At 44.5% G+C, this 8379-nt stretch overlaps 1 non-coding gene across 1 annotated transcript; it reads right to left on the bottom strand.

The window, feature by feature from the left end:
• Positions 1 to 2470: 2470 nt before the first annotated feature.
• Positions 2471 to 2545, bottom strand: Trnat-ugu (transfer RNA threonine (anticodon UGU)). Its single transcript has one exon. It is a non-coding gene; the product is annotated as a tRNA-Thr (tRNA).
• Positions 2546 to 8379: the final 5834 nt, after the last annotated feature.

The following is an 8379-nucleotide window of genomic DNA, read 5'->3' as shown; positions in this document are numbered from 1 at the left end:
AGTATTTTGGCGTCACAGATACCATTTGTGACAAAGTACAGTCTATGTCAGTCCTTTAAGATCAAACCTTTACTGACAATGAAGGAACACAACTGAGTACGAAGAATCTTAGAGTTTTATGTATCAGTTGGTGGCGTTCCTTTGTGCAATGACTAACATGAACTTTTCCAAATTGGGTTGTTCGATGTCGCTCGAGAATCAAAGCCCGGTAGAAAGTGAAAAGTATCTGGTTCATTGTCTCCTACGTGCCTGTCCCATTTTGAAACAGATAACAAGCATTTATGACAAAGTGTAGCAATATTTCATGCTTTATTGCAATGTGTGTGTAGGGACTGGCAGTCTTTACTTTGAACAGATGCTTTGTTGATATGCGGTGTAGGTTGGTAAGATCAAAAACAAATTTCAGTTTCTAATCATTTGCTCTGTATGTGAATTTACTCAAGAGATGATTCCTTACTATGTACATAATCCAGCTTCTGAAGGTTCAGAACACTTTAATACGACTCACGGTAGTTGAACAGTAATGCTGCTCCGGCCACGGTGGCCGAGCGGTTCTAGGCGCTTCAGTCCGGAATCGAGCGACTGCTGCGGTCGCAGGTTCGAATCCTGCCTTGGGAATGGCTGTGTGTGATGCCCTTAGGTTAGTTAGGTTTAAGTAGTTCTATGTTCTAGAGGACTGATGACCTCAGATGTTAATTCCCATAGTGCTCAGAGCCATTTGAACCATTTTTTTAGTAATGCTGCACGGGAAAGACTACACTGATGAGCGGACAAATTATGACCGCTGCCCAGCGGGAACTGAATACCTGCTGTTGGCTTTAAGAGGCACTTGACATGGTACAGACAGTATGTAAGTACAACAGAGACAATTGTGGGCTCATTACAAGTACGATACGCATTTCAAGTTGAGAAATCAGCTGACATAAGCGATTTTGACAAACGGCCAAGAGTTATGATAGGCTGTTTGAGCGGTACAGTCATGGCTGTCTATGCGGAGTGCTTCAAGGGCGTTGAAACTACGAATGGACAGCAAAGTGCTGAACGGCCACACATAATCACAGAATGTGGACTTTGCAGGCAAGTCTGCTCTGTGAAGCAGGGAAGATGGCGATCTATAGCACATATAATGACAAAGTACAATAACACTGTTTTCTGGTACTGAGCGGGGTGATGAAGTCATCCTCACACAATATGTCAACGGACTAACTGGGAACTGTTTTCAGGTGTGTATGCTGGTGCACAGTCTCATGGGAGCTAGGTTTCCAACTGAATCACAGCTCCTTTATACACTTTCGAGCGCCCAATCAGCAGCGCTACTGCCCTCAAGTGCAGAAGAACTATTAGTGCACGGTAAACAAATAGCAAAACTATATATCTCTAGTAAAACACTAATTAAAAGAATTGGCTGGTTGAAATGAAGACTTTTATTGTTTAATATCAGATAAAATCGGGTTCCACGGCCTCACTCCAAACATGTCTGTTGCAGCTGTGGAAAACGCCATCACTAGTGAATGAGACTTCAGCTGTGAACAAAACAAACTGTGCGAAGTTCGACACTACAGCACTGCAGCGTATAATCCACTGACAAAAGTGAACGCGGGCCTCAAAATCTGTTGTTCCCAGAGCTTGCACACGTTCTTCACGATAGGGATGTAACACCTATTCCACCAATACTCTCCGTACTCTATCCCACGAAGTGTTTTCATGGGCAAATTGACGTTGGTATCCACGGAGATGTACGTCGGTATCCACGGAGATAAACGTGTACCGATTAGGACGTTGCAAAAGCGTTCTCTGTACATTCACGCTACGTTACAGCACTACATCCTGCCGCACTGTACTAAATGCATGTGTGGTAGTTCTCATGACGAGAAACGTTCCAACTTTGACTGCACATCACGCACTGTACACAGTAATGCACTTCACCATGTTCGCGTAACAAGCTGTCTGATGTAATGGACAACTGACATCAGGTTTAGTGGTGTGCCTGAGGAACAGGTTAAAGCACTGGTGTGATCCATTCGGTCCTCACATAACACACGTGCTATGAACTCAGTTGCGTCCAATGTGTCTGTTTGGTGGTCAAGGTCGTATGCCCTTTATCACCCACTGCCTGTTATAGAGTACAACAGACACCCCGGATTATTGCAAGTGTGCTACAGAACTACATACGCCGTTGTAACACGTGCAGTGAGAATGGCGATCGTCGTTTTGAACAACTACCACAAGCAACGTTGTTACGCAGTGTTGGTTGGTTGATTGTTTGGGGAAGGAGGCCAGACAGCGTGGTCATCGGTCTCATCGGACTAGGGAAGGATGGGGAAGGAAGTCGGCCGTGCCCTTTCAGAGGAACCATCCCGCATTTGCCTGGAGTGATTTAGGGAAATCACGGGAACGAAATGATAATTAAATGGACACCCTAACTGCAAACAGGCGTTGATGTACTTCATTAGGGACATGAGAAAATGTGTGCCCCGACCGGGACTCGAACCCGGGATCTCCTGCTTACATGGCAAACGCTCTATCCATCTGAGCCACCTAGGGCACAGAGAATAGCGCGACTGCAGGGACTTATCCCTTGCACGCTCCCCGTGAGACCCACATTCCCATCATGTCCACACTACTACATTCGAGTGCGCCTAAGAGAGAGAGAGAGTAATGCATATAATGGGCAAACATCTCGCATGTTTGCAGAAAGGGTGTCCATTTAATTATCATTTCATTTCTAGCAAAGGTGCATGGTCATCTACGGTAACTGTTCTTTCGGGGACAGATGCTATCGTCATGTATAGTTTCATCACAGGAAGCCTAAATCAGGATGGCCGGACGCGGGATTGAACCGTCGTCCTCCCGAATGCGAGTCCAGTGTCCAACCACTGCGCCACCTCGCTCGCTGTGTTACGCAGTGTGCGTTGTGTATGTCCGTATCACAATAAATATTCATTTCGAACTGAACCGTGGCGATTTGGCGCCAGTCTTAGTTTGTTCATGTATCGTTGAGATCGATTGTGGCTGAGGTAAGCTATCTTTGCTTTCCGCGTGTCTTATCCTGCGGCTTGGCAGGCGAAGAGAGTTGGTTGTGAGCCTTCAACGGGTAGCCCTGGAGATGTCGTGACATTCGCTGGGAGACGAGTGTCAAAGGCTGCCGAAAGAGCGTGATGACCGTTACACTTTCTGATGTGAAATTGGTTGAGCGTTTTGCCGACATAGGCATCTTGGAGATACAAGTCCTGTGATTTCGCTGGGAACAAAATTTGAAGGGAAGCGGTGAAGCTGTGGAACCCGCTCCCTCGTATTGTGTACCTAATATGGAGTACGCCGTCGTAATTGTTTTTTCACCGAAGCGCTCAGAGATTTTAAACTTTATTATTATGGTGACACGTTCATAGTGGAACCTTAAGACGGTGTGGAAGAGTTCAGTTGGCCTAGTTAAATGGTGATAGTTATTTGAAAATTTTCTCAGAAGTTTTACTAGTGCTTTGTGTCTCTTGCAATCAAATGATTTTATGTTGCCGTTTTTAAAGCATGCACTCTACTAATACAGTTGTCCACGTATAAGTGAGTCAACTAAAGTTATTGGAATGTCTTTGTGATTCGCGCTAGCGCTTTGGCAGGGAGTGAAATGTCATCCGTGGTCTAGGCCTGGTAATGTTTAAGAACCTGGCCACTACCGGAGTTGTTCACATACCGCCTTCCAAAGTTCAGTATTTATCTTCCTTCCGTCAAGGCGAGTTAAGCTGGTATAGATATTTTGTATGTAACCTGTTTGTATATGAAGTTGTTTTCTTAAATATTAGGGACTGGCAACTGGCTAAACCTTAAACTGCGTAACATCTTAGCTTGGTACTAGTGTTCAAGTGTTATTAAGTCACCCTTTACCTGTAACTGTTTCATTATACCTACTTTGAGGGAAGTACTGTATGGAAATTTGAAGTTCTCAAGTTTGTCATTAACCCTGTTATATAATTTGGAATTGTTTGCTAGACTACTGAGTACTTTGGGTTTCTAATTGTATTTGCAAACTTTATCTAGTGGCTCGTCCACAATTTGTAATTGCCAAATTCCTTAAAAAGCGTAATGTCAATAAACTGTCTTAATTATAAATAGTGACTACCAACCATGATTCGATCCCGCTTCCTGTTTTACGGTATTTAAAATTATGTGTGAAAGCGTGGTACTATTAAGGAATCACGTATCAGTTGGTAGAGACAGAGACAGAAAGGGGGGGGGGGGAGTTTTGTTTTCCTATCCTCTCCTATGGTTGGCAGTTGTGGCGTAGTAATTTATAAAATTGTCATTATTGTGTTTTGGTAGTTATCTGCCTGTTTCAGGAAGTTACGTAACATGATTCTCCGAGCTTGCCCCGGCATAACTTATTTACCGAAAGACCAGTTGATGTGTGAATTCTGTGTGTGCGGGCTGCGGATCGACGGAAATGTGTCTGATTTGGTGGCCAGGCTTGGTGCAGTGGTTGACATTCCCGTCGCCCTACCGACAGATATCTTTGGCCAAGTAGGTGACTTGTTGTGGAATTTCGAAACAGCTTTAAGTGATGTATGATCTAAAAATTAAATTTCTGGCGTCTACTCAGCCGACGCATAAACACATTTGTCGCGTGTAGGCGCATTTAGCCCATTACTGTAACTGTTTATCGGATATCGCTTTAATCGATCTCAATGATGCCGTGGGTACTCTCCGTCGTAAGCTGCTTGGTCTTGCCAGAGGTTTGCAGTCACGTGCTGTGGCACTTGCTTTAAGCGGGGGAGGTTTAAGTACTGATTCTGAGCCTGAAAATGTGAGTGATATTACTCGCGTTAACTGAAACAAAGAATATTTAAGTTTATTTCCCAATTCAATTATGAATGTCTTGAAAGATATTTCTGTCTTGCATATCGAGAATTTGAGCCAGATTCAATCCTTCCTGTGGTTGTTAGTCCGTCTCTAGATTCACGCCCATGCGTTGCATTTTCCACAGTGTGTCGTGTTAGCATTAGCAATTCCGATGGCTAAGGGTGTGCTTAGTAGCGTGATAGCCTAGGAATTGGAACAACAGGGGACCTTAGTTCAGCGCCGTCAGCGTATTATTAGTAGAAGGCTCTCTGCGCGCATGCGTGTCGGATTACAGCGGGAATGTTATTGGAAGGTACAAGCGTGTAACTAAACCTTATCGCAGTATTTTGAGAGGGTTCGCATGGCCGTAGTGGATTTGGATATGCGTGTGTCATATCTTGATTCTATCTAACATATGTTGGAAGGCATCTGGGTACAGGATCACGCTAAGTTGGACCTTGAACAACGCCCTTGCTGAACGGAACAGTTTCGACATTTGGTTGCTACTATTCAAGCTATTTCTTGGGCGGATGAACAGCGTTCCGCCGCACAAGGGAAAGTGATATTTGAGGCACCAACGTGTAGTAACTCTATTAATACCAGTTCTAATTCAGTAGTTCGGCGTTGGTACCCTTGCCATGCAGACGACCATTTAGTACGGGATTGTCCGGTACTTAGAAGCCTTCGTCCAAATATCTGACGTCAGAGGCTGGGAAAAGGGGGTGATTTTACTAACTGGCCAGTGAATTGTAAAGCCATTAAGGCAACGCATGTTCCGGTGCTCCTTTTTGCCTGTGATAGGGTAGGACAAGAACCAGTGTGTGCATTGTTAGATTCGGGTAGTTCCGTGTCCTTAGTTGATTATGACTGGCACATAGATTACAGACACTTGTACAGGTTTTCGCCTCCGCAGTCTCCGGTTCAGAGACGTCGGGTCACCGATGGGGGAGAGTTGCCTCTAATAGGAGAGGTGCGGTGGTGGTTGCACGTCGATAAATTCTCATGGCCTCACAGATTTCTCATAGCTAAAAATTTGAGCGTCCCTTTGTTGGTCGGATGTGATTTCATCCAGCATGTTTGGTATTCGATTACGCCGATAGTGTCTTTAATTTCTAATTTGCACCTCACCACCGTCTCTCTTTGTGTTCGTGCCAGCAGTGTTCTGCAGGGAATGTGAGTTATGTGTGCAATGTGCAGGCTGACACGGGTTGTATTACGGCGCATCAACTGCTGGGCTGTCAACCAGGTTTTTGCAGCGCTATGCTCAGGTATTATCGCATAAGTTGGGGAAGAGAGATTCTTAAGTATGACATCCAATTAACTAATAGTGTGCCCGTCCGTCAGGCCCCTTATAGGCTGCCTCCGCCGAAGATGAAGATTTTGAAACCTAAAATCGGTCACATTATATAAGAGATTATGATTAGACCATCGACTTCGCCCTATGCTTCGCCTGCATTTCTAGTGCCAAAAGACCATGGTCGCGATTTTCATGTGGTAACTGATTATCGGAAGCTTAACAAGAAGTTGGTGTTGGATTCGGTACCCTTGCCCGATTTGCACAGTTCCTTCATCTGGTTTGCTGGTGCTAATGTGTTCACCATCTTAGATCTCAATCATTCATATTACCAGATCCCTCTTGCCGAGTCATCCAAGCCTGTGATAGCGTTTTGCACAGATTGGAATTTATTTGAGTTCAGTCGGGTCCCTTTTGGGTTGGCCACTGGCGCTGTTGTGTTGTCCCATTTGATGGATGTGGTATTAGGGGACTTGAAGTTCTTCTGTGTCTACAACTATTTAGATGACGAAGGGATCTACAGTCGCATCTTTGAGGAACACCTTGTTCCATTCGGCCGGCCTCACCGTCAGACCATCTAAGATCACGTTGTGTAAACAAAAGATCTCTTTCTTAGGCCATGTGGTATCTGCAAAAGGCGTAAGCATCTTCCGGGATCGAGCCAAGGCCTTACGCGATTTTACCCTCCCCAGAATAAGAATGACGTCGCTCTCTTCATTGGCATGGCGAACTTCTTCCGTAAATTCATTGCCAATTTCGCTCATCTTGCAGTCTCCCTTAACGATCTTCTGGAGAAGAATAGCGATTTCATAATTTTTTCATAATGTGGGGCCACAGTCATAATATATCTCTTTAGAGTCAGTACCGTCACTAGACTTTTTTTATTTGCAGCGTTACGTTTACACGATCATGAGTTCGGCTTTAAACTGCTATTATCAAGTGTTTTAATGTTATACAGTGCCTAAGATGGCATACTGTCGTATGTGCACCGTCTTAGGCACTGTTTAACATTAAACAAGTTGACATACTGTCCTCTGTGCGCCATCTTAGACACTGCAGAACATTAAAACACTTGTTAATGGCACTTTAAAGCCGAAATCATGATCGTGTAAATGTAACACTCCAAATAAAAAACAGTCCAACGGTGCTACTGACTTTAAACCAAAAGTAATTTCATATGGAGAGAACATCAGCAGCGAGACTTCGCACAGATGAAGACTGCAATTACTAATCCCCTTGTTGTTGGCTGTGCCGGAGTTTAATAGTACGTTTGTGGTACAAATCGACGCCTGTCATACCGGTGTAGCGGCTGTTTTACTTCAAGAACATGAAGGGGAGAGGCTACTTCTAGCTTATGCCTCACGGCGATTGACGGTTCCTGAATCCAATTATTCTGTATATGAATTAGAGTTTCTGGCCGTTGTTTTTGCCTTGGAAAAGTTTTGTTTCTATGTGGAGCATAAAGAATTTGTATTAGAAACAGACAACCAAGCATTAAGTTGGGTCTTGGCTAGGCCGAGGAAGACTGGCCGAATTGCACGTTGGACAGTCCATAAATCTGCGTTTCCAAGTCAGACATATTGCAAATGCCGATGCTCTGAGTTGTTTGTTACACCCTACTCCCAGGAAGGTCAAGAACAAGGCAAACAGGACATTACTATTGAGGAGATTTTGTCCAACATTCCTGACCTGTTTGGTGGGCTTAAGGAGAAGCAGGCGCAAGACTCGTGTTGTGGACCGATCCGAGAAAGGGTCATGGCTGGGGTTTCAGCAACTGTCGAAGGTTATACCCTGATACAGACCGCCGAAATAATTGGTAAGCGACAATGCACCCGCCTTTCTGTCTCGTGTGTTTAAGGCCTTCTATTTCAATCGGGGTATTAGACATATTAACACCACGCCTTATTATCCTAAGGTGTCATTTTCCGAAAGAGTTAATTGGAATTTAAAAAAAGATGTCACCTTGCCCTGGATCAATTCAGGCGTTTAATGCGGCCAAACATGAGGCAACCCTCTGCGTTAATCTTTGCCTATACTATTAATTCTCCGTTATCAAACTTGTGGAGTATAAAAGACCTCTTACCAATGTCCATCACCTCTCAGAGCCCCCATGAGAACTGGCCAAGGGCCTGACAGAATATCCGGGCAGCCCACCGGAGACAGTAGCTTCAACATAACAAGGATCGTAGACTATTTTCGGGAAAGATTGGGGACCTGGTTTTTATTCGTAACTTGGCGGCTCCGTATAAGCCAAG

Source organism: Schistocerca gregaria, chromosome 7, assembly GCF_023897955.1.
Source record: "Schistocerca gregaria isolate iqSchGreg1 chromosome 7, iqSchGreg1.2, whole genome shotgun sequence".
NCBI lineage: Eukaryota > Metazoa > Arthropoda > Insecta > Orthoptera > Acrididae > Schistocerca > Schistocerca gregaria.
This window is presented reverse-complemented; position numbering and strand designations above follow the sequence as displayed.